At 35.9% G+C, this 27,161-nt stretch overlaps 1 protein-coding gene across 1 annotated transcript in view; it reads left to right on the forward strand.

The window, feature by feature from the left end:
• Window positions 3,016–27,161, forward strand: part of OTOL1 (otolin 1) — a 53,544-nt gene continuing 29,398 nt past the window's right edge. The window contains exon 1 of the mRNA XM_003358658.2: window positions 3,016–3,331. The gene's annotated coding sequence lies outside the window, so the exon portion shown is untranslated. The remainder of the gene's footprint in view (window positions 3,332–27,161) is intronic.

Consider the following 27,161-nt stretch of genomic DNA (forward strand, 5'->3'; position numbering starts at 1 on the left):
CATTCCTTTGGAGAATCCTGACTATTACGAGATACCATCTTTGATGTGAGGTCAAAAGAGGTGACGATTTATGATTAGTTCAGAGAACTGGAGAATCCTAGTGTTGCTTGACACAAGAGTATTTTAATCTGGCAAATCAAGTGATGGTATTTTTTAGTTGCATTTACTGCAGAGAAATTGTTGTCCCTTAAGAGTTGTCCCCCAAATTCCTCCTTGAGAGAACAGTCTATGTTGGAAACCATACTCTGTTACATGTGTAACTGGGTTAGATTTTGTCACTGCTCAGTTTTGCCCCAATTCTGGAACTGGTCAGTTGTCCCTCTAGACCTCTAACTCCCTCTCCAGGGGACTTCTGCAAATCTTGGACTTTTGAGAAATGGAATGCTATATGATACATTTTGTATGTGGTAGAGTCCAGATAAGTGTGTCCTTCTGGTGGATAATCCATGAGTGAAAAACCCTCCCCCATCAGCAATGGAAAGAAAATTATCATAGCCCTTCAGTCAGTTACTGAGCTGTGACTCTCACTGCAGTGGCCATGGGCATTGGCTCAGTTTCCATCAGGCTCCTTGCAGAAGATATTTTAGGAGTCTGGCTGTCCTTGGTGGTGACTCTACTCTTTCATTTGCTGCTCCCCACCCCCATCTTTGTGACTTAGCTCTTCCTTCCCCCTCCCCTCAGGTGATGAACTCTTCTCCCCATCACCTCCGTGCCCAGATAACCCTCACTTAGTTCCCATGGAGATTTGAGGGTGAAACTATCTGCCTCTCCTTTAATTTTCTTTCTAATAAATTATGATGATTAAATTCCATGCCCTGTTTCCCTCAAGACCTTCTTTTCTATTTGCCCCTTAACAGCCCATTGTAGATGTAAAACTGAAATCAAAAGGTGAATAAAGCCTAGAAATCCAACAAAACCCTACACTTACGTCTTTGGTTTTTGTATGCCTCCTTTTACAATTCCAGTCCTTTTCAAGGCCTCTTACAGACTGGAGAAGGGCAGTACAAAGAAATGGTACAAGAACAACAAAAAGAAGATATACCGTTCTCACTGGGTAAACACCATTATCACTTCGTGTCTGGGTATCAGTGAGCACCAAAGCTTCAAGAATGGCCACAATGCTTTGTCTAATAGAAATAAATATTTAGAGTCAGTAAAGTGGTACATTACTTGGTGTGACCCACCTCTCCCCAAAAGAGATTCATTCAAATCTATCAGTATCACCAAAGCTTGTATGGGAGAAGGGGCTGAGATAGAGTCAGTGTTGGATGGAATAAGGCAAGATGTAAGGACATAAGAGCTTAGAAGTGAGGCTGGGCAAATGCCAGTTGTTGCAGGATTAGCAGAAACCTTGGGATGGAGCTTTGGATTCCATGAGCCGTGAAATTATTGAGTACAAGAAAATTTTACCTAAAGATCAAGGAGGCAGCGAGGCCTCTGACTGTCTTGAAGGTTATGATAATTTACATCTTTGTGATTAAGCACTTATTAGAAACCACAAATGGAAATAAGTTGGATATTAAGGCTGACAAGTATGTTATGTCAAAGATCACTGTAATTTAACTTCTCATTCTTGCCAAATAATGTCAGAATTCTCATTTCTGAGCAGTCATCAAGCTAATTTTCATTTCATTTGAATAATTTGATTTATTTCACATTTCCAGGAAGTTGCCGCTACTTTCTGCAAGGGCAAAAATGTACCAGTCAGGGTCGATAAAGCAGAAAAGTGTTTTATTGAAAGAATAAGGGACTTCTTCCAGAGTTTCAGGGAGGGCTGGCAGACGAGCCTTGTGAAGCCAGCAGGAGCAGTGGCAGATGAGATAGCCAGAGCCATGGCCAGAGGAACCAAACTCAGGGAGGCACATAGATGCCTCTAGAGGGCCCTGGACACCTCACTTTTCACCACTGTTGCCAAGGCACTGAACATCACACCCAGCTGCTGCTGGCCCTGCCACCATAATGGATTTTGTGCTATTCCTGCTTCTTATTCCAAATTGAGAATGCCAAGTTTCTGTATTTAACTGGCCACATCTAAAATGTCAGGGGTGTTGGGGAATAAATATCTGGGTTTTGTGGCTTCCATGATGGGAAGTAAACTTGAACAGTGAATGAGGTTAATATGGAGATAATATGTGAGGAAGTCATAAGAAAGATAGAAATTATAATCATACAATATCGAGGGAAATTTTTTTTGTAATAAAAAGTGTTTCTTTTTCTATATCACCTATGTAAAAGTAACAAATACTTAAAGCAATAATATAAATTGTGTATAAAGATGACTGTGGGTATTTTTAGATAAAATTATTTTGGGGAACAGATCCATAGATTTCATGAACTTTTAAAAAAATCAGTGCCTCTTATATTTTCCCTAGTGCCAAATTTTCTTTCTTATCTCAATCATCTAAAGAGTTTGAATGCGTTACACTCAAAGCTCATTAAGAACATCTCTTAATCATGTGAAAAAATGCTTAAATTCTCTCATAATAAGAAAAATACGAATTTAAATTATAGTAAGATACCATTTGTTACCAATTAGATTGGCAAAACCAAAAAGTTGGACATCATACTCTCTTAGTGAAGCTGACATTTTCTTACATTGCTGATCGAAATGCAAAGTTGTCTAACTCCTATGGAGGAAACTTTGGCCATACAGAAAAAAATTACATATTCATAATCTTTCTTCTAGGAATCCATGTCAAAGATATCCTGGAAAAAATGCAAAATAATATATGCACAGAGCTTTTCATTGAGGGTATTTGTAATGCTAAATGTGGTAGACAGAATTCTAAGACCCATCTCTTCTCCCCCAGTGCATATTTTGTATAGTTCTCTCCTCTTAAGTGCAGACAGAAGCTATGAATACAATAGGATAGCTCTCTCAGATTAGGCTACATTATATGACAAAGGTAAAGGAATTTTTCAGAAGTAATTAGTGTCCCTAATCAGTTGACTTTGAGTTACTCAAAAGGAGGATTATACTGAGTGGGCCTGACCTAATCAGGTGAGTCATTGAAACAGAGATTCTCTTGATGGCTTTGGAAAATAAAACTCCACGTGTGAGAGGACCTCTGGATGGGGTCCTGTGGTTAGAACCTGAGGGAGGCTTCTAGGTTCTGAGAGTCATCCCAGAGGATAGTAGCAAAGAAAATGGGGATTTCACTTTATAAATATAAGGAATTGACTTCTGACAATACTAGCGAACTTGAAAGGGGACTCCAAGCTTCACAATGAGACAAAAACTTTGGCCAATATTTGTTTTCAGCCTGGTGGGATGCTGAGCAGAGAGCCCAGAAAACCTGTGTGCAGACTCCTGACCCGCAGAAACTGTGAGGTAATGTATTTGTGTTGTTTTAAGTTATTAAATTTGTGGTAATTTGTTATATAGTAGTAGAAAACTAATATACTGACAAATAAAATATTACCAAAATGTTCATCAAGAGGGGACAGATTGAATAGACTGGTATATTCACACAATTGAGTACTTTGTAGCTGTAAAAAGGATAACAAAGATCTAGCTGGGCAATGATATTCTCCTGTGTAACCTTTGTATAAGAAAATTGAACATATACACCAATGCTTCTATTTACAAAAAGAAACAGTGGCATGATTAGCCAAAATAAATAACTATGGTTACTTGGAGGGGGAGTTGGGGACCAAGGAGGAGGGGATGGGACTCATGAGAAGCTTTTGCAAATATACCTTATTGTATTTTTGACCTTGTTACTTTGCTTTACATAGTTAAAAACAAAATTAAAGAATAAAGAGGAGCTATTAAACATTAAAAACTAACAGAAATAACCAAATCTAGCTGCATATCAACTTGGTAGCACACACATAAATGAATTGTTTAAAGTAACTCTAAAGCACAGTGTTTTGACTGTTACTTCTAAGGATAGATTTATATTATATGCTCTAGGAAGCCACTCACCTTGTCCAGGATGGTAAACACGAGGGGTCCGTACTTAGTAAAGGGGTCCATACTTACTTATAGTAAAAAGAGGAAAAGCCAAAGACAAAGAGAAAATCTCAAAAGGAGTGACAGAAAATTGACTCTTCACAAACAAGGGAACTTCATTAAGATTAATAGATGACTTCTTATCCAAAACAATGTAGGCCAGAAGATAGTGGGATGACATATTCAAAGATCTGAAAGAAAAAATTGTCAATTAAGAATCTTAAATTCTGCAAAAAAGGTGAAATAGAGACATTCCCATATAAACAAAAATGGAGAGAATTAATTGCTAGGAGATCACCTTATCTGATATACTAAAGAATTATTCAGGCTAAAAGCAAGGACCCCCAGACTTTAATTCAACTGCACACTCCAAACCAAAAAGTAGTGGTAAAAGTAATTACATAATTACAAAAGATGCATAATTCTTCTCTAAACTACAATTTAAAAACAATTGTATGAAATTATGTATATAAACAAATTTTTGGTCCTATAACACATAGCAATGCAACATATTTGAGTAGCACCAAGGAAGTAGATAGGAGCAAAGCTAGACTGGAGTAAGGAAATGACACCAGATGGTAACCTGAATCTGTGGGAATGAAGGGAGGGAACCAGAAATAGTAATTAAGGAAGTTAATTTAACAAGCTAAAGATACATAACTTCTGTAAAAGACAAAATTATATAAATTAATAATTAGAACAATGTATTATTGGGTTTGTAACATATATAGATGTAATAATATATATTACAATTATAGATCAAAAAAAGAAAAAATAGAGCTATACCTAAAAAATTGAAAACATTTCATTCACACAAAAACTCATACACAAATGTTCACAGCAGCATTATTTCATAACACCCCCAAATTGGAATCAACTCAAATGTCCATCAGCTAGTCAATGGACAAATGAAATGTTGTATAGCTGTACAGTAGAATATTGTTCTGCCATTAAAAGGAATAAAGTACTGATAAATGTTGCAATAGGGATGGACCTTGAAAACATGTTAAGTGAAAGAAGGCAGACAGAAAAGACTTCATACTGTATGATTCCATTTATATAAAATGTCCTTGAAGACAGTTCTATAGATTCAGAAAGTAGATTAGAAATTGTCTAGGGCAGGGGTTGGACTGGGGGGTGGGAGAAATAGGGAGTTACTACTGATAGATGTGGAATTTCTTTGTAGGGGAATGAAATGTTCTAAAATTCATTTTAGTGATGATTGTACAATTTTGTGAACAAACTAAAAACAATTGATTTATGTACCTTAAATGGGTGAATTATGTTTTAATAAAACTATTAAAAATGTCTAATAAAGTCATGCCAACAGTGCAGAGCAGCTAAGAGAAAAAGAGCTTGCGGTGCACAGGACATTTGAGCATCAAAAAGACTGGGAGTTCCCATTGTGGTGCAGTGGTTAATGGATCTGACTAGGAACCACGAGGTTGCAGGTTCGATCCCCAGCCTTGCTCAGTGGGTTAAGGATCCGGCATTGCTGTGAGCTGTGGTGTAGGTTGCAGACACGGGCTTGGATCCCACGTTGCTGTGGCTCAGGTGTATGCTGGTGGCTGCAGCTCTGATTAGACCCCCTAGCCTGGGAACCTCCATGTTTCGTGAGAGTGGCCCTAGAAAAGCCAAAAAAAAAAAAAAAAAAAAAGAAGAAGAAAAGAAATACTGGCTGCCATCGGGGAGGAGGGATGGAGTGGAAGGACAAGGAGTTTGGGGTTGGTAGATGCAAACTATTACACATAGAATGGATAAGCAGTGGGATCCCTGTGAATAGCACAGGGAACTATGTCCAATCTCTTGGATTAGAAAAAGATGGTATGATAGAATAGTATAAAAAAAAAAAGGATGTATGTATATGTATGACTAGGTCACTTTGCTGCACAGTAGAAATTGAAGGAACATTGTAAATCAACTACACTTTAATAAAAAATTAATAAAACATTAATAACAACAAAAAAGACTGCATTGAATCAAAACATAGTGTGTGCTATATGTATGTAACTTATAGGTATGTAAATTTGTAGATAGCAAAACAAAGGAAATATCTCACCATTTACCACTGAAGGTTGCAAAAACACCAGTCATTTCTGTGAAAATCTGCAAAAGGAAAAGAACCAAGCTTATCTTGCCTTACCTATATGAGTTATATATTTATGTAACTGAAGAGCTGATGCAGGAAAATTCTTTAAAAAATTTCAGCTAGAAGGTGCAGAGAGAATGATAGAAAATCACTCTTTTGCAATTTCTAATGAAATAATGTTTATGGGCAACAATCAAGTATAAATGATAAAGACATGAGGTAAAAAGTTGATGGGGGAATCTTACAATGGAGGGGTCACAGCAATATAACCTGAACCCTCTGATTTCATCCTTTCAGAAAAAAATAACAGAAATAATCAACATATAATAAAATTCACCCTTTAAAGTATACATTTTTTTGTTGTTGTTGTTGCTTTTTAGGGCAGTTTTGAGTATGGTCAGAGTGATGCATCTAGCATCACTATCTAATTCCAACATTTTTTTTAACATTTCTAACAGAAATATGATGCCTATTAGCAATAATTCCCCCCTCCTCCTCCCACCAGTCTTTGGCAAGCACAATGGAATTGCTTATTCTGGACATTTCATTTAAACAGAATCATATAATATGGGTTTTTTGCTCACCATAATGTTTTTATGGTCACCTATGTAATAGCATGTATCAATATTTTGTTCCTTTTTTCTTTTTCTTTTTTTTTTAGATTTTTATTTGTTTTATTCATTAATGTATATCCCCCAAATCTAACAGTTCGAGTATAAAGAATGTGGTTAATAAATATTTCAGAATAAACTTATCCTAATTTATTTCTGGTTGTGTTCAGTGAAATCAAGAGTAAAAGTGCCAATTGGTTCCAACATTAAAATTAACTGGGGAATTCCCATCATGGCTCAGTGGTTAATGAACCTGACTAGCATCCATGAAGACGTGGGTTTGATCCCTGGCCTCACTCAGTGGGTTAAGGATCTGGTGTTGCCGTGAGCTATGGTGTAGGTCACAGACGTGGCTCAGATCCTATATTGCTGTGGCTGTGGCGTGAGCCAGCAGCTACAGCTCCAATTCAACCCCTAGCCTGGGAACCTCCATGTGCCATGGGTGCAGCCCTAAAACGACCAAAAAAAAAAAAAAATGCATAGATGGTTAGTATATTTTTTGCTAAATCTTGTCAAGAAATTTCTGAACCATTAGAATTTTTTTCCTTATTTTTGAATTTACCATAATGAAAAGCCTAGTATGTTGAACAATTAAACCCTACAGTTGTATATATACCAAACTGCTATAATTTAAAACAATTAAAAGAAGGAAAGAAACATGTATATTTTGTGCTGATAACCAAGATAAGTATCACAGAAATTTAAAATAAATTCTTTGCGGTTATTACAGGAATCATGACTTTTTTAGATAACAGATCAATCATAAGTGCTTAAGTATATGACTACAGACTGTTACAGAACAGTGGAACAAATTATTACAAATTATTGCTAGTGGTGTGCATTCAATTCTATCAATCAGCATAGGTATGGGTGTGTGTCATATATTCCTTACCAAGCATAATAAATGATACAGAGACCATAACTAAAGCAGCATATCCAGATAACTGCACAATATTGTTTCAGAATACCACAATTGCCTTTAAAACCAGGGCTGCTTCTTATAAAGTGTTTTCTCTTTCTCTCTTAAAAAAATTTTTTTTATTTAGTTGATTTACATTGTTCTGTCAATTTTTGCCATATGGCAAGGTGACCCAGTCATACATCTATTTACACTCTCTTTCTCATATTATCTTTCATCATGTTTCATCACAAGTGATTGGACATAGTTCCCTGGGCTCTACATAAGGACCTCATTGTCTATCCATTCTAAATGTAACAGCATCTATTAATGTGAACTCCCAGTCCACCACACTCCCTCCACCTCCCCCCTGGCAACCACAAATCTGTTCTCCATGTCTGTGAGTCTGTTTCTGTTCTATAGATAGGTTCATTTGTGCCATATTTTAGATTCCATATATAAGTGATATCATAAGGTATCTTTGTCCTTCTGACCTCCTTCACTTAGTATGAGAATCTCTAGTTTCATCCATGTTGCTGCAAATGGCATTATTTTGTTCTTTTTTATGGCTGAGAGTATTCCATTGTGTATATGTACCACATTTAATCCATTCATCTGTTGTTGGACATTTGGGTTGCTTCCATGTCTTGGCTATTGTGAACAGTGCTGCAATGAACATAGGGGTGTGTGTATTTTTTCCAATGAAAATTTTGTCTGGGTATATGCCCAGGCGTGGGATTGCTGGGTCATGTGGTAGTTCTATATTTAGTTTTCTTAGGAACCTCCATATTGTTTTACATAGTGGTTATATCAATTTTCATTCCCACCAACTGTGTAGGAGGGTTCTCTTTTCTACACACCCTCTCCGGCATTTATTTGTAGTCTTATTAATGATAGCCACTCTGACTGGTGTGAGGTGGTACATCATTGTAGTTTTCATTTGATTTTCTCTAATATTTAGTAATGTTGAGCATTTTTTCATGTGCCTGTTAGCCATCTGTATGTCTTCATTGGAGAAATGTCTCTTTAGGTCTTCTGCCCATTTTTCAATTGGTTTGTTTATTTTTTTTGCTGTTGAGTTGTATGAGTTATTTGTATATTTTAGAGATTAAACCCTTGTTGGTTGCATCTTTTGCAACTATTTTCTCCCACTCCATAGGTTGTATTTCCCTTTTTTAAAAAAATGGTTTCCTTTACTGTGCAAAAGCTTGTAAGTTTGCTTAGGTCCTATTGGTTTATTTTTATTTTTACTTCTATTGCCTTGGGTGGTTGGCCTAAGAAAACATTCATAGGGTTGATGTCAGAGAATGTTTTGCCTATATTCTCTCCTAGGAATTTTATGGTGTCTTGTCTTACATTTAAGTCTTTAAGCCATATTGAGTTTAATTTTGTGCATGGTGAGAGGGTGTGTTTTAGTGTCATTGATAGTACTTTGTTCCTTTTAATTGTTGAATAGTTTTTCTTTTTTGTCTTTTTGCCATTTCTTGGGCCGCTCCTGCGGCATATGGAGGTTCCCAGGCTAGGGGTCTAATCGGAGCTGTAGCCGCCGGCCTACGCCAAAGCCACAGCAACGCGGGATCCGAGCCACGTCTGCAACCTATACCACAGCTCACGGCAATGCCGGATCCTTAACCCGCTGAGCAAGGGCAGGGATTGAACCCGCAACCTCATGGTTCCTAGTTGGATTCGTTAACTGCTGCAACACGACGGGAACTCCTTGAATAGTTTTTCATTGTATGGATGTACCACATTTATTTAGTTATTCATTAGTTCATTAAAATTAGGTTGTTTCTACTTCTGGCTGTTGTGAGTAAGATTGCTAAGAGCATTTATGTACAAGTCTTTGGACTACATTTTCAGTTCATTTCTTTATATACCTAGGATTAAAATTGCTGGGTCATATGGTCACTTATGTTTAACTTTTTGAGGTGGTTCCATCTTATCACTAAAAGTAGGAGCATAAAGTACTATGTGCCTCATAACATGATGCAAAAAATTACACAACATACATATAGAGTATTCTGATCTAAACAATTCAATCTAAATATAATCACACATTCAGATCAGGAATATATAAATTTTTCTATAAAGGGGCAAGACGGTAAATATTTTAGGCTTTGTGGACCTACAATCTCTGTCACAGCTTCTCAACTCTACTCGTGTAGCACAAAAGGTGATACAGACAATATGTAAATAAATCATATGGCTTTGTTCCAATAAAAATTTACTTCAGAGCTGGCAGCAGGTCACATTTGACTTACGAGCTGTAATTATAGTTTGAGGTTTTATAGAAGACTTGGCAGAGATAGAAACCCATTAAACCAGCCAAACCTGGGACTGAGATAAGTGACTTGGTTTTTTTTTTTTTTTTTTTTTTTAAACTAATGGCATGAAAAAGGCTTACATTCTATTTTTTCCCATAAATATTCTCTTTTGATCTCATGCCACATGTTTCTTGAGTGAGTAATAACAAGAAGCATGGATGTGTGGGAAAGAGCTCACTGGCTTATGGTGTATCTTCCAGTGACTTTATTGCGCTGCTCCACTTGTAGTTGGTAAAAGACCCCTCTGTTTGGACTAACTATAATTCTTCATTCCTGTGGTGACTATCATCTCTCCAAGATGTGAACATTTAATCTAAGGCAGACCAGTCAGGAATTTCCCCTCAATCTTTATCTTTTCAAAGTGAGGCTGGGAGAGAAGAGCTATCTCTTCTCTTTGGTTGTGAGAGTACAAGGATGCAAACCCCAAGATGACTCTAGTCAGAGTTTCAGGTTTGAGTAGCCATTGATATTTAGGGAATGAAACCATCCTGAAAAGAGCAGGAAAAGTGTGTGTGTGTGTGTGTGTGTGTGTGTGTGTGTGTGTGTGTGATAGAGAGAGAGAGACAGAGGCAGAGATGGGAAGAGAGAGAATGACATGGGAGGGAGAGACTTATTTGCAATCAAAGAATTCTGTTTAATACACTCATCCTAAAAGATTTTCAAGAGGATTAGTCATAATATCTGTAAAATTGCTTACACAGTAGACCTTAATAAATGGCACAATTTTTAAGAACTGAATCTCACTCTTCTTGTATATTCCACATTATTATTTAACTTCCTATATTTATATGCCTTGTCTCACAACCAGCTTATCAGTTCCATGAAGGGAGGAAAGGTGTATTATACTTCCTTGCTTTCCAAAGGGTCTAACATGAGCTAAGTTGATTTCTGTAAAAAAGATATGCTTCATTGATAAATAAGAATATGAAATTGTATAATTTGGTTATTGCAGTAGAATGACCTTCATATCTTTCAATGAAGGTTGACTTGTTTTCTGTGAATCTGTCCCAGGTTAGAAGTGGAATTTTAATGGAAGTGTCTTCTCAGGTGTATTACTGTTTTTTTTTTTTTTCAGGTAGTAGAAGAAGTATGGTTAGTTGGTTAAATTATAAAAAAATTTTTTCTTGGAAATTCATGGATGAGATGTTATTGCTCATGTAATTTAGGTTTTAATGTTGAGTATTTAAGGCACATTTTACCTTTATTGATGGGAAGGAATATCACCACACAGGTTGAAATAGTTTTAAAATACAGAAAGACTTAAAATTATGGTAAACATGTCATTTGGAATAATTGGCATCCTAAACAAAGTCTGAAAGAAGTCATTAGAAGTATTCAGAGAAATTAGCTGATGGTTCTTAAAAGACTCATATAAGTTGAATCTATTTACCTTATATATTTAAAGGCTTTACATATATACTCTTAAAATCGTTGTCCTAGTTTTTAAATAAGTGAAATTCTTTTATTTTTCTAAAAACAAAATCATTTAGAACCCTGAAATTGTCTGTTGCTGTGGTGAATACAAAGCTTTCTAACCAAATATGATGTCAGTCCCACATTTCAAAAATTTTAAATAAATATGAATATGTTCTAGTTATAATGTCTAGGTGAGGCATATCCTATAGCTTCCATTTTGAAGCTAATGGTAATTCTTAACAACTTTCTCATTCTCAGGAAATAGTAGAGTTAAGAGTTTGTCATTTCAATGATAATAGATATTTCTTTATTTATGCTTACATATGAAATTTCTTTTCAAAAACTATTGTCCTGAGATAATATTTTCCTCTTGTGGTTCATGTAACATATGAGCAAATTTGATTTACAAAAGTTATAGGAAAAAATAAACTGTGATACTTTCACTTGAGATTGAATCAATATTTGATTTTATATAAACAAATATTTAAAAATTGCATTTTTGGAGTTCCCATCATGGCACAGCGGAAATGAATCTGACTAGGAACCAAGAAGTGGCAGGTTCAATCTCTGGCCTCGCTCATTGGGGTAAGGTGTTGCTGTGAGCTGTGGTGTAGGTCGCAGATGTGGCTTGGATCCAGCATTGCTGTGCCTCTGGTATAGGCCACCGGCTACAGCTCTGATTCAACCCCTAGCCTGGGAACACCCATATGCCCTGGGTGCAGCCCTAAAAAGACTAAATAAATAAATATTAAAAATTGCATTCATGATTGCCATTTCTGCCCAGGATTAGCAGGCACAGTATTTATTGTAAACAACTAAATAACCACACACAGCATGTGAAACAATGGTTTTCAGATATTGGAAAACAGGCAGTACCTGAGAATGATCTCTCAGAAAAGGGAACAAACAAGGGGAGCACTATGCTTGCTCAAGCTACAGGCTAAAGAGATTTGTGGGTTCAGTGCATGGTGGGGGAGTCCATGCAGAACTTGGCAGTCTCCCTTAGTTGAGAGACAGAATGCAGTGTTCATGGGGGCCAAGATGCTTATGATGGAAAGAGCACAGCTAGAGAGTTCCGAGTCCTGGCCCTCAAATGTTTACACTAGTTTGTGTTTCTAGCAGCCAGCATGGAAAGGCCTCTCTCTGTTCATAGGGCATTGAGAAGAGAGTCAAATAGCCCTGGATGAAGGGTAGAAAACTATGAAATGTAGGTCACATCTGGCCTTTTTTGGGTATAACTCACAAGCTAGGAATGGTTTTTATTATATTATTTTAAAGTTTTTTGCTCTTTATGGCTGTACCTGTGGCATATGGATGTTCCCAGGCTAGGGGTTGAATTGGAGATATAGCTACCAGCCTAGACCACAGCCAGAGCAATGTAGGATCCAAGCTATGTCTGCCACCTATACCACAGCTCATGGCAACATGAGATCCTTAACTCACTGACCAAGGCCAGTGATTGAACCTGCAAACTCATGGTTCCTAGTAAGATTCATTTCTGCTGCACCACAACAGGAACTCCTGGTTTTTATATTTTTAAAGGGTTAGTGAAAGCAAATAAAGAAGAGTATGCAATAGATTATATGTGGCCCATATGCAATAGATTATATGTGGCCCATAAAGCCTAACTAGTAACTATCTAGTCCTTTACAAAAAAGTTTGCTGAGCCCTACCCTTGACTAACTGCTGTTCAAAACATGCCTAATAAAAGTTAAAAACAAATCTCAAATGAATCTGATTCCAAGAAATTTAAAAACATTCTAAAACATAGCCTAAAATATTTAAAGGGAAAACATTAGTATCCATTTCCAAGAAAATTTCTGCATCCCTGAACAATGTCCTAAAATATTTAAAGGACTATAAAGCACTCAGTATCTAGCAATTTAAAAATCACAGTGTCTGGGGAATTCCCATTTTGGTGCAGTGGAAATGAATCCAACTAGTATCCATGAGGATGCAGTTTCGATCCCTGTCTTGCTTAGCGGGTTAAAGATCTGGCATTGCTGTGAGCTGTGGTGCACATTGCAGAAGCAGCTTGGATCCTGCATTGCTGTGCTTGTGTCATAGGCTGGGAGCTACAGCTCTAATTTGACCTCTAGCCTCCTAACTTGCATATGCCATGGGTGCAGCCCTGAAAAAAAAATCACAATGTCTGGCATCTAGTAAAAAATTACCAGGTTCAAAGAGGCAGTAAAATATGACCCATATGAAGAAAAAAAAGTCAATTAATAGAAATAAATGACATTGATAATAGAATTAGTAAGAAAGGCCAATAAATCAGCTATTAGAAGCATGATGAAGAGAGAAATGGAAGGTAAAACTGACACCTAAACTGAGTTTGTAGGGATGAAACATATGAAGTTTGAGATAAAAAATGCTGAATGAAATTAATAGGCTATTAGACACTATAGGAGGAAAGATTGGTGAATTTGCAGACATAGTAATGGACACTATCTTAAATGAAACAAAAAAGACGACAGAAAAATTAATGGAGCATCCGTGCACTGTGGGAAACCTTCACGTATCCTCATATACATGCCACAGGAATCTGAGAAGGAGTGGAGAAAGATGGGATGAGGGCAGAAAAAATGTCTGAAGAAATAATGGGTGAAATATTACCACATTTGATGAAGACTATAAATCACAAAGATATAAGAAGCTCAACAAACCCCAGTCAGAAGACATAAGAATAAAACAGCACGAGGCAAATAAACAAATTGCTTATAAGCCAGAATACAGAGAAAGTAATTAAATCAGTCAAAGGAAAATGACACATTACATACAGAATAAAGATAAGAATGACAAAAAAGAATGCAAGCTAGAGTATAGTAGAGCAACAGAGTTAAAGTACCAAAAGACATAATACCCCACCATTCTAGAAATCTATACCCAGCTAAATAAATTTATAAAATTAGAGTGAAATAAAGATTTTTTAAAAGACATGCAAAAGCTCATTGAATTTATTACCAGCAGAGCAGTGCAACAAGAAATGCCATAGAAATTCTTTCAAGGAAGAAGAAAATAATATCAGATGGAAATTTGTACCTACTTGAAGAAATGAAGAGAGTCAGTAGAAAAACTATTTGTGTCAAAATAAGAGATTGTTCCTTATCTTAAAAAAAAAAAAACTTGTTAAAGGATAATTGGCTGTTTAAAGCAAAAATAGTAACAATGTATTGCACAGTTTTTAACATAACTTTATGACAAAAGTAGCACTAGATCCAGGATGGTGAAGTGGAAGTAGATTGCTATGGGGGTTTAATGCTGTATGTAAAGTGGTGTAATATTTGTTGAAGGTAGACTGTTATAACTTAAATATTTATACTGTCATCCTAGAGCAAATCCTACAGATATTAAAAGGACATTTATTATTAATATACTATGAACAACTTTATGCTAATTCATTCAGTAATGCTGATAAACAAACTCTTTGAAAGATACAAACTGCTGAAGCTCAACTAAAAAGAAATAGATCACTTGAGTAGCTTATGTCTATTAAAGAAGTTGAATTTGTAGTTACGAATCTCCCCACAAAGAAAATTCCAGGCCCAGAAGTTTTCATGGTGACTTCTACCACATATTGGAGGAAGAAATATCAATTTTACACATTTTTTTTTCTAGAAAATAGGTGAGGAGAGAAAAATTTCCAATTCATTTTAGGACTACAGAATATTCCTGATCAAAGCTAGAGAGAAACATGGCAAGAAAACTAGAGACTAATATCTCTAAAATAAACATGAATGCAAAAATTCATTAAAAAATTAGCAATTTGAATCTAGCAATAGAGTAAAAGGATAGTATATCAAGACCAAGTGGTGTTTGTCCCAGGAATGCAAATTTGGTTTAACTTTCTAAAAAATCAATCATGTAATTTTAATATTAACAGAGTAAAAAAAGGAAAACATGATTTTCTTGTAAGATACGAAAAAGCATTTGACAAAATTCAACATTGAATCCTGATAAAATAGAAATAAAAGGGAATTTTCCCAACCTAGTAAAGAGCATCTATGAAAAACTTACAGCTAATATTATATTTAAGGATGAAAGGCTGAGTGATTTCCCTTTAACATTGGCAATAAGGCAAGAGTGTTTACTCTCTTTAATTCTATATGGCATTATAATGAAGGTTTTAGCCAGCACAAAAAGGCAAGTAAAATAAATAAAAGTCAAACAGACTGGAATGAAAAATAAACATGTCTTTATTCACAGAAAACATGACATTCTATGGAGAGAATTCCAAGGAATCTGTAAAAAGCAACTAGAAGTAATAAATGAATAGAAAGGGATGAAGGGAGAAACTGATTAGGCTAGAACTCAAAGATGTAAAAATTTTTCAGTTGTGAAATCAGACAATACTTAAGCACATTTTAAAATGTTAAGCCAAAGATTGTTCAATTGGATTGCTTTCTAATTTGAGCTAATCTATTTTACTTACTAAGAATTTGGATGGTATATATTTAATTATGGTGTATTACGTAATGAAAAAGAAAGTACTGGTAATTCTGAATATTTTTAACATATATCTATTTAGCAAAATTTTTGAGGTGAAATCAACTGCTCCGTAAATTTATATATAATATGTAAATTGTTTATGTAATTCTAACCACCCCCAAAAACTTTAGGTAAAAATGTAAAAATTCCTGGGGTTGGTTTATTTTTATTATTTTTATTCTCTTATTTATTATTTTCTTTTTTAACAACTCACTGAAAGATAGTTGACATATGGACAAAGTGCACATATTTAAAGTGTATAATTTGAGGGGTTTTAACATATGGATATACCCATAAAGTCATCACCACACTCAAGATAATAACATTTTCTCCCAAAAGTTTCCTTATATCCTTTTATAATTCCCCACTCCAGCAGAGTGAAAAGATAATTTATGGAATGGGAGAAAATATTTGCAAATCATGTATCTGATAAGGGGTTCAATAATCAAAATATGTAAGTCCCAAAACTCAATAGCAAAAATAAACAACCCAATTAAGAAATGGGTAAATGACTTAAGTAGACATTTCTCCAAAGACATACAGATGGCCCGCAAATATATGAAAAGATGCTCAACTTCACTAATCATGAGAGAAATGCAAACAAAAACTACACTGAGTTATCATCTCACATCTGTCAAGGTGACTATTATCCAGAAAAAAACATAAGAAAATAAGTGAGGCAGAGGATGTGAAGAAATTGGAACCCTTGTACATTGCTGGCAGGGATATAAAATGGAGCAACCACTACGGAAAATAATATGCATATTCCAAAAAGAAAGTTCAAAAATAGAATTACCATATGATCGAGAAATTCTTCTTATGGTTATTTATCTAAACGGATTGAAATCAGGCTCTCAAAGAGATATTTACACACCTACGTTCAATACAGCATTATTCACAATAGCCAAGAGGTAGAAGCAACCTAAATGGGCATCAATAAATACATAAAATGTGGTATATGTAGACAAAAGCAAACAGTGGAATATTATTCAAGCATAAAGAAGAAAGAAGTCCTGTCATATGCTACAATAAGGATGAACCTTAAGGACATCAAGCTAAACGAAACAAGCCAGTTAAAAAAGGACAAATTATGTGTGAGGTATCTAAAGTAGTCAAACTCACAGAAACAGAAAGAAAAACGATAGTTTCCAGAGGCCAGAGGGTGGGGAAAATGCAGAATGGCTCTTCAATAGGTATAGACTGCATGCAGGTCATGCCAAATGGAAAATTTCTAGCCATACGACGTGTGCTTAGGGTTAGCAGTACTCTGCTGTACATTTAAAAATTTGTGAAGAAGAAAGATTTCATGTTATCTGATTTTTTTTAGCCACAGTAAAAATAATTCAATGGGGAGAGATAGATAATTATCAAATAAATATCTGAAATGTCAGAAAAGGATGAATGCTATGGAAAAGAATAAAACCGGGGCAAAAGGATAAAAAAAAATCCAATTGCACATGTTTGGGTGGATCTGCTTCCAGACTCTCCATTCTGTTCTGCTGGGTTATGGGTAACTAGCAGGGTTGCAGGATACTAAGTCAATATGTAAAATACAAAAATTTAAATTAAACAATTAATACATTAGCGCTAGCATATGAAATATTTAGTAAAGTATTTGACAATAATGTTCAAAAACTGTATACTAAATATTACAAAACATTTTTGAGAAAATTTAAAGGAGACATAAATAAATGGAGGGATAAACCAGGTTCATAGGTTGGAAGAGTCTATATTAAAGTGTCAATTCTATCCCAACTGATTTATATTTAACATAGTTCCCAAATCCCTGAAGACATTTTTAGTAGAAATTGATAAGCTGATTCTAAAATTTATGTGGACATGCAATGACCCTAGATAGGCAAAACAATTTTGAATAAAGCTTTTTTACACTATTAGATTTCAAGTGTTTCTATATGCCTACTATAGTCAAATAGTGTCTAATCCTGTCTTGTTAATTATAGCCACTATGTTGTAAGGTAGACCTCTAGAATTTATTCAATTTGCAGAACTGCAACTTTGTATTCTTTCCCAAATACCTCTTTTCCACTTCCTTCCTGGCCCTGGCAACCACAGGGCCTGCTATGTGTTTGCTTTTATTCTCTATTCTCTGTTATTGTATTCTCAGCTTCTATGAGTTTGATTGTTTCAGATTCCTCATATAGTTAACAATATTACAGAATTAAATTTTTGCAAAGAGGATAGATATTATGTTGTGTTCTTATTACTCACACACAAATAAAGTGGGTGGGATAAGACTTTTATAGATGATGGATATGTTTTTAAAATTATTTGTAGATGAGATGTTTATAGCATAGATTGTGGTGATGGTTTAATGGATGTACACTTATCTCTAAATTCATCGAGTTGTATACATAAAATATGCACAGATTTTTTTGTCCAAATACCATTCTTCTTATTTTTCATTGAATTCTTCAATTACTGTTTTTTTTCCCTCCAACTTTATTGAGGTATGGCTGATAAATAAAATTGTAAGATATTTAAAGTGAAATACATGTAGATTTTTGTATAAAAAATGGCTAAAAAGAGACAGTGTCATATTGACATAATGATAGATACATAACCCAGCGGAACAGAATGGAGAGTCTGGAAGCAGATCCACCCAAACATGTGCAATTGGATTTTTTTTTATCCTTTTGCCCCGGTTTTATTCTTTTCCATAGCATTCATCCTTTTCTGACATTTCAGATATTTATTTGATAATTATCTATCTCTCCCCATTGAATTATTTTTACTGTGGCTAAAAAAAATCAGATAACATGAAATCTTTCTTCTTCACAAATTTTTAAATGTACAGCAGAGTACTGCTAACCCTAAGCACACGTCGTATGGCTAGAAATTTTCCATTTGGCATGACCTGCATGCAGTCTATACCTATTGAAGAGCCATTCTGCATTTTCCCCACCCTCTGGCCTCTGGAAACTATCGTTTTTCTTTCTGTTTCTGTGAGTTTGACTACTTTAGATACCTCACACATAATTTGTCCTTTTTTAACTGGCTTGTTTCGTTTAGCTTGATGTCCTTAAGGTTCATCCTTATTGTAGCATATGACAGGACTTCTTTCTTCTTTATGCTTGAATAATATTCCACTGTTTGCTTTTGTCTACATATACCACATTTTATGTATTTATTGATGCCCATTTAGGTTGCTTCTACCTCTTGGCTATTGTGAATAATGCTGTATTGAACGTAGGTGTGTAAATATCTCTTTGAGAGCCTGATTTCAATCCGTTTAGATAAATAACCATAAGAAGAATTTCTCGATCATATGGTAATTCTATTTTTGAACTTTCTTTTTGGAATATGCATATTATTTTCCGTAGTGGTTGCTCCATTTTATATCCCTGCCAGCAATGTACAAGGGTTCCAATTTCTTCACATCCTCTGCCTCACTTATTTTCTTATGTTTTTTTCTGGATAATAGTCACCTTGACAGATGTGAGATGATAACTCAGTGTAGTTTTTGTTTGCATTTCTCTCATGATTAGTGAAGTTGAGCATCTTTTCATATATTTGCGGGCCATCTGTATGTCTTTGGAGAAATGTCTACTTAAGTCATTTACCCATTTCTTAATTGGGTTGTTTATTTTTGCTATTGAGTTTTGGGACTTACATATTTTGATTATTGAACCCCTTATCAGATACATGATTTGCAAATATTTTCTCCCATTCCATAAATTATCTTTTCACTCTGCTGGAGTGGGGAATTATAAAAGGATATAAGGAAACTTTTGGGAGAAAATGTTATTATCTTGAGTGTGGTGATGACTTTATGGGTATATCCATATGTTAAAACCCCTCAAATTATACACTTTAAATATGTGCACTTTGTCCATATGTCAACTATCTTTCAGTGAGTTGTTAAAAAAGAAAATAATAAATAAGAGAATAAAAATAATAAAAATAAACCAACCCCAGGAATTTTTACATTTTTACCTAAAGTTTTTGGGGGTGGTTAGAATTACATAAACAATTTACATATTATATATAAATTTACGGAGCAGTTGATTTCACCTCAAAAATTTTGCTAAATAGATATATGTTAAAAATATTCAGAATTACCAGTACTTTCTTTTTCATTACGTAATACACCATAATTAAATATATACCATCCAAATTCTTAGTAAGTAAAATAGATTAGCTCAAATTAGAAAGCAATCCAATTGAACAATCTTTGGCTTAACATTTTAAAATGTGCTTAAGTATTGTCTGATTTCACAACTGAAAAATTTTTACATCTTTGAGTTCTAGCCTAATCAGTTTCTCCCTTCATCCCTTTATGAAAGGAGATTGAATGCCTTGGGAAGGCTGGCTATGAGCAGAGAGGAGCCAGTCTGCTTTATGCAGAGGAAACCAGGCTCTGAGACTTTAGTATTCTGACTCCTACCATAAACCCCAATTTGGAAGTAAAGGACCAGTATAGACATTGGAAGATAACCAGCAAAAGCAATGTACATAATACTTGCTATTGGCAAATACTAAAAAGATAAAGCAACTAATAGGAGAAATAGCTAATGCTTATCTCACTAGTTTTATTTTTTAATTTTTTAATGGTTTTTTGCTATTTCTTGGGCCGCTCCCACGGCAAATGGAGGTTCCCAGGCTAGGGCTCCAATCGGAGCTGTAGCCACCCCGGCCTACACCAGAGCCACAGCAACGCGGGATCCGAGCCGCATCTGCAACCTACACCACAGCTCACAGCAACGCCGGATCGTTAACCCACTGAGCAAGGGCAGGGACCGAACCCGCAACCTCAGAGTTCCTAGTCGGATTCGTTAACCACTGCGCCACGACAGGAACTCCGTCACTAGTTTTAAAAATTCCTTCTCATATGTTATTTCCTTTAATGGACACCAGTCATGGTTCCTGGAATAAAGCAAGTGCTCAATAAAAGCTTGGTGTATGAATGGACTGAAATTCCTACCAGTGCAGATTGTAGGCACTGTATATTTGGAGATAATTCCCCATAATATCTTGTATCTACACATCTTGAGAGTGGAGGAACTGACTACCTTTGTTATGAACTGTCTTTTAGAGGATATTTATGTAGTAAATAGCCTTGAAAGATGGAGATAGTATCTTTCTCCAGTCCCTCCAGAGCAATGGGCAGGTTTATTACTGTCCAGTATAATAAAGTCGTCTTTCTTTTTTTTTTTTTTTTTTTTACCAAAATTAAGACAATTTACTTCCCATTATAGAAGGTTTAGGATCCTTATGCAGAAGGTTCCTCTCCTATAATACATCATACTTCATATACAAGTATCATTTCATCTTCTGGATGTCACATTGTGGGAACTGAGGCTTGGGGACTGGCACAAATGATGGTGTTCTGGCTGTTGCTATTGTTCTGAGGGATAAACTCATTTGTCTCTGACCCATGAATCTCATGTTTTCTACTAACTTCTGTTGGACTGTGGGGGGCTAAATTAGTTTTCAATTTGGTTAAAATCTCAAGCCCTTCATAGTTCTTGACACTTTGCACGCCTTTTGCACTAACTTGTATAATCTCAGGAAAGCTTAAAAACAAACCAGAATAAGTAGCCAACTGCATTGGATAAAGAAAACAAATAAGAAAGCAAAAATGTAACCATAAATATGATTTTTCCACTTTGCAGAACAAAGCTGCTATTAAGGGGCAAAACAGCCACCATCTTGCACTGGGGAAGAATCAGTGAAAGAGCTATTTGATGATATGGTTAAAACAATTGTATGGGCCAGACAGTACAGAAGTTGGAACACGATGGAATTATAATGTATGGAAAGTTGAAAATCAAGGAGAAGTTGACTCAGGAAGCTTCCAATAGGTGTTATGCCATTATGCTAGCATCAATTCTTCTGCAACATCTAGCAAGAATAAAAAAAATATTGCTAAGAGTGGTTGTTTCTGAAAGGCCAAAGAAGGCAGGAGAGGGATCTAATTTGTGTATTTTGAATTTTGTACCATCTTCACGTAGCACTTATTTAGGTAAGAAAGTACCAATAATTTTTAAGAAAAAACTCAATTTAAACAGCAGGTAGTTTACTTTTTAAAATATTTACTGTGGAAACTTTTTTTTTTTTTTTTCTCTTCAGGTTGTGGGGCAATTTGGTTTTATAGAGATAAAAATGTCTTTACCTTTGGAACACTACCTTTGTTAAGGAAATTCTTCAGAATAGGCACTTTCATTCTAGGTTTGTAAGAAAAAAAATAGGCACTCATTGCTCTCAAATACGGTATGAGGTTACCTTGCATCTAACAATGCACACATTGTGTTCTATTTAGTAATGCCAATTAAATGTACATATTTTAGTTCTGAAAGAGGGAATAGAAATAGTTTTTCTAAAAGATCTTCAGTTGGGACTATTAGTGCCTTGTGTTTGGGTTTTTTAAGGACTGAAAAGCTAAGAATTTGAGATGGGCTCTTTAGGAGCATAGAGCTTGCTTTTTAGCTGTTCTTCTGGGAAGTCAAGAGGGTGTATTGACTCAGCTTGGAGCAATTGCGAGAGAGGCTGCTTTTGGCCTCAAAGTGTTGTTCCTGCTTGAACTTCTCTGGCCCAGCACCAACAGGACAACTTCAGTAGCAATGGCAGATGGGGCACTTGTCTGGGTGACTCCACTGTCATTGGCAGAAAGTGCGGGGGATGCTGGGTTGTCTAAGGAGGCTCAAATAGCTATAATTAGGAATCTGCTCTTTAGATTAAGTAAACAATGCTGGAGGTCCTTGGACATATCTCAGGAACAGACCCCTGGGATAAAGATGGGGTCTCTTGCAAATTGTAGAATAGGGCATGGAATTATACTAGTTGTGAAAAGACCTCCTTTACTCTAAAGTGTTGAAATGGAGATTATTTTTTATTTTTATTTTTTTGCTTTTTAGGGCCACACTTGTGGCATATAGAAGTTCCAGGCTAGGGGTCGAATTGGAGCAGTAGTTGCTAACTTATGCCATAACCACAGCAATGTAGGATCCGAGCTGCATCTGCAACCTACACCACAGCTCATGGCAATGCCCAATCCTTAACCCACTGAGTGAGGCCAGGGATTGAACTTGCATCCTCATGGATACTAGTCAGATACTTTTCTGCTGTGTCACAAGGGGAACTCCTGAAATGGAGAATTTTGATTTGATTATTTACTTAAACATGCTTAGGTATATGCAATCTTTAATAATTTAATCATCCAAAATATTCATAAAGCAGGAACTCCAGCTTGGGTCTAAGTGGGATTTGCCTAGATTGAAATTAAGTGTTGGGCCCACTGCACACCTATTTGCAGGAGGCCTGGGGAATCTTATTTGGGGAAGAATGAACCAGTTTTGCTGAAAACACCCCATGAAAAAAACTTATTCATCAGTCAGGAGAACATACGCTATGTGTAGTTGCCATTGGATTTACGCTTGAATCCCATTTACTTCAGAAAGGCTGTGAGAAATGTAGAAAAAGTGGTTTCACTGAAAGCTTCATATAACATTGAGGCCAATACCAGGAGTGCTTTGGAATCCTGCTAACAAAGGCAAACAGCAAGGAGAGACTCTGTCTCACTTTGCCATGGATCCCTGCGTAGATTAAGTCTCTGAGAAGCTGGGCAGCTTTTTCACTAAGCCTCACCAACAAGTTGGATTGTGTTCAGAGTCTCCCTCCTCAAGTCGCTCACTTCCAAACTGAAGCCTTGCTGAATGCACCTTATTGGTAGTGTCTAGGTCACATATCTGAATTTCCTGGGTTCTACCTTGAAGGTGCAGGACACTTGAGCTTGAAAATTTGCCTCCCCCCCAAAAAAAAGTGAGAGAGAAGCTTGTCAGAAAACCTGCAATTGTCCAATACAGCATGTGCCTCCAAAATTAAGCTATGAAATTTGGATATTCCTATTTTAATATGCAAATAGAAAGTTTTGAAAATGTTTTTGTGATAGCTACACATTACTTTAGACATAGATAATCACCTGAACTGGGGTCTTAAATTTAAAATGAGATCAAGATATTTTGGGGATTGTGTGGAAAATGTTGAGCTAGCATTAAGGAATTGGAAAGCTGATAAGTGTAAGGATTAAGAACTCTCCTGGGGGAGGAATTTATTCTTGAGATATAGTTTGTCATTGATCATATGTCCAGAGTAAACTCTAATTCAAAAAGATACATGCACCCCAATGTTCACTGAAGCACTATTTATGATAGCCAAGACATGGAAGCAACCTAAATGTCTATTGACAGATGAATGGATTAAGAAGTTGTGGGGTATGTGTGTGTGTGTGTTTGTGTGTGTATACTACTCAGCCATAAGAAAGAATGAAATAATGCCATTTGCAGAAACACAGATAGACTTAGAGATTATCATATTAAGTGAAGTAAGTCAGACAAAGACAAGTATCATATGATATCACTTATAAGTGGAATAATCTAAAAAAGTGATAAAAATGAACTTACAAAACAGAAATAGACTCACAGACAGAAAATAAACACAGTTACCAAAGGAAGAAGCACAAGGAGGTGGGGGGACATGAAATAGGAGTTTGGGATTAATATATACATACTACAAAATATAAAATAGATAAGAACAAGGACCTACTGTATAGCCCAGGGAACTATACTCAATATCTTTAAAAAATTTTATTGAGGTGTAATTGATTCACGCTCGATATCTTGTAATAACCTATAATGGAAAAGAATCTGAAAGAGAATATGTTTATATGTATAACTGAATCACTGTGCTATACAACTGAAATTAGCACAACACTGTAAATTAACTTTACTTCAATAAAAAAGAAATAGTTGCCACAGAGAAAGGAGAATTCTAATGCAACCTATCCATGTTATTTAGATTTATCCCCGAGGCTAGCCCTCTTTGATTTCATGTTTTAGTTCTTTGTGAAGCAGTAGAGAGAAAGAGGAAATGGTTTCTACTTACATCTATCCAAGACATCAAGAGAATAAGCCAATATCCAAGTGGGGGCTACACAGCGTGGAGTAGTATCTCCCTAGCCTCACAGTGCATGTCAGCCCCATTGCTGCAGGAGGAGAAGAGGTGGGGTCCCAGAGAGCCTTGGGGAGGGTGGGGTGCATTGTAGGGCCTGGGGGGCCACCTGGCAAGATACCCATGAGGAATCTTAGAAATACTTACCAGAGGGCCTTGGAACATAGGTGTGGAAGTAAGTAAAATACGAGTAGTTTTTTTCTTTGGTCTTTTTGCCATTTCTTGGGCTGCTCCCGCGGCATATAGAGGTTCCCAGGCTAGGAGTCTAATCAGAGCTATAGCCACCGGCCTAGGCCAGAACCACAGCAACGCGGGATAGCCACCGGCCTACGCCAGAGCCACAGCAACGCGGGATCCAATCTGCGTCTGCAACCTACGCCACAGCTCACGGCAATGCCGGATCGTTAACCCACTGAGCAAGGACAGGGACCGAACCCGCAACCTCATGGTTCCTAGTCGGATTCGTTAACCACTGTGCCACGACAGGAACTCCATGAGTAGTTACTTTTTAGGCAACCTGAAGCTGGAGAAAAATTGGGTTGTATAAGTATTTCATTTTTGATTCACTGGTACAATGTTGGGGTTGTTTTGTGGTTGACCAAGACTGTGTTCATATGCAGAGAGTCACTGCTCTGATGGAATACAAATAATGGAAAAAAGTTTTGATTTTAATTGTCACCTTATCATGTATTTATTTATTTTGATTTTGTTTTTGCTTTTGGTCACACCCACGGTATATGAAAGTTTCTGGGCCAGGAACTGAACCTGCGTCATAGCAGCAACCCAAGCCACTGCAGTAACAGTGCTGGACCTTAACCCACTGCACTACAAGAGAACTTATTTCCTTATATTTCCTTATATTTAAAAATGAAATAAAATAAAATAAACACTTAGGGAATTCCTATTGTAGCTCAATGGAAACAAATCCGACTACTATCCATGAAGACATGGGTTTGATCCCCGGCCCTGCTCAGTGGGTTAAGGATCCAGCATTGCTGTGGCTGTGGTGTAGGCTGGCAGCTGTAGCTCTGATTCTATCTGTAGCCTGGGAATTTCTGTATGCCTTGGGCATGGCCCTAAAAAAAATGAAATAAACACAGATATTAATGTAAATTAGTGATGGATGCATATTAGCAAACATTAATTGGTCTATAGAAGGAAAGTATGTATCCGTCAGACCTTAAGAATTTATATGATATAAAAGAAACTATTTTTAGTGTTTAAATTGATTGCTGGTGTATTGCAATATTTCAAAAGTCCCTGGTGAGAGATTTGCCTATATTCTTGAACTCTACTTTATTGAAAAAAATTCCAGTGTTATAAAACTTGAATATTTTCAAGAAGTAAAAAGCATTTTCAAATGTAAGTTGTTCAAGGAACATTAGACCTCTTATTGCTTGAATCAATGGGAAAGAAGCTAAATGGTGTTAGAAAAAGGTTTGAAGCAACCAAAAGATAATCTTTCTTTTTTCCTGGTAGTCAATTTGAATGATTAACAAGTGTAGGGAAATGTCTAGCTGTTAAAGTTTGACTTTATTTACACATTAAATTACAAAATAGAAGGAAGCTTTCTGCCATTTACATTTTCCACTATAAAGTTTATAATTTTACCAGAGTTTAAAATAAATTAATATTTTTGCAATGAGATTTTTAATAAGAGGGAGGGTGAAACAAAACTTCATAGCAATGAATATCTTATTAAGTATAAAATTAATTTTAACTTGTTGGGTACTTTCAGAGCTCCATGCTACAGATGGAATTTTAATTTTTAAATAGGTAAGTTTAAGGGAAAATTATGTTATTAAAGAAGGCTCTGAAATAGGGAGATTTTTTTGCTGTCCACTTACCAAGGTGAGCTTTCTCCTTGAACTCCTTTCTCTTTTGTGTTCTATCAAAGGAGTAGGGTGAAGTGTACAGACCTGTTACATGAGATACACATCTGAGAAGTAAAGGTCAGTGAGAGATGCAGTGAGTTAAGCCGAGAGGCTTTCTGGACTGAAGCCCAACAGGGCCAGTTTACTTGGAAAGAAAGAAAGCTGACAAGCTCCTTCAGGACAGGATTGGGAATATAATCTGCTTGGTGATGTAGCTGTTTTACAAAAGGAGCTTTATTCTAGATCTTCATTGTTTTCCTCCTAATAAAATATCTTGAGTACAAATGTACCCTGAAGAGGAACATAAAACATTTTATGAAGTCATTTGGTTTTATGTATACCTATCTATAATGCCTATATTATAAAAATGTATGATGATATGTATTTTATACAGGTGTGTATGTGCAACATACAAGTATATTTATATATTTTCCTATTGCTCAGAATGTAAATTTCACCTTGACACAATTTCTTTTTTAAAATTTAATACATGAAAAGTGTCCTTTAGGTGACTATGACTGCCATTAAAGAGAAGG

This window comes from Sus scrofa, chromosome 13 (assembly GCF_000003025.6).
Source record: "Sus scrofa isolate TJ Tabasco breed Duroc chromosome 13, Sscrofa11.1, whole genome shotgun sequence".
In the NCBI taxonomy this organism is placed as follows: domain Eukaryota; kingdom Metazoa; phylum Chordata; class Mammalia; order Artiodactyla; family Suidae; genus Sus; species Sus scrofa.